At 32.7% G+C, this 447-nt stretch overlaps 1 protein-coding gene across 1 annotated transcript in view; it reads right to left on the bottom strand.

Annotated features, from left to right (window-relative positions):
* Positions 1-447, bottom strand: part of LOC119586394 (glutamate-gated chloride channel-like) — a 41,416-nt gene that overhangs the window by 39,644 nt on the left and 1,325 nt on the right. The window lies entirely within an intron of this gene.

Below are 447 nucleotides of genomic sequence, written 5' to 3'. Positions count from 1 at the left end.
AGCAGACGATGAGGAGGAGAAGGAAGGAATAATGAGGAATAGCTGCAAGACAGGGAAACCAAAGGACGCCAAGATGCTGCTCTTGCTCTCAGTAATGTTCATTATGTTGTGACTTTTATCATTATCATTCTTGTTGTTTTTTGCTTCTGCTAATTATTTACTGTATCCTCCTTGTAATCCCTTCTAATGATCCTATTCATTATCATTATCATTATCCTGCTATTGTTTAATTGCTGAAGTTGTGTCATCATTATTTTTATTACTATTGCTAATGTACGTGTAATTATCATCAACGTCATAATCGCTAACACCACCGCTGTTATTTTTTATGATAAGATTTCTATTTCCATTTTCATGCTGACTATTATTAACATTACACGATACTTACATTACTATAGTATAATCAACATCCCTATTATCCTGATTATACTCATCAACATTTTTATC

Source organism: Penaeus monodon, chromosome 21 (assembly GCF_015228065.2).
Source record: "Penaeus monodon isolate SGIC_2016 chromosome 21, NSTDA_Pmon_1, whole genome shotgun sequence".
NCBI classification, from domain to species: Eukaryota; Metazoa; Arthropoda; class Malacostraca; order Decapoda; family Penaeidae; genus Penaeus; species Penaeus monodon.
This window is presented reverse-complemented; position numbering and strand designations above follow the sequence as displayed.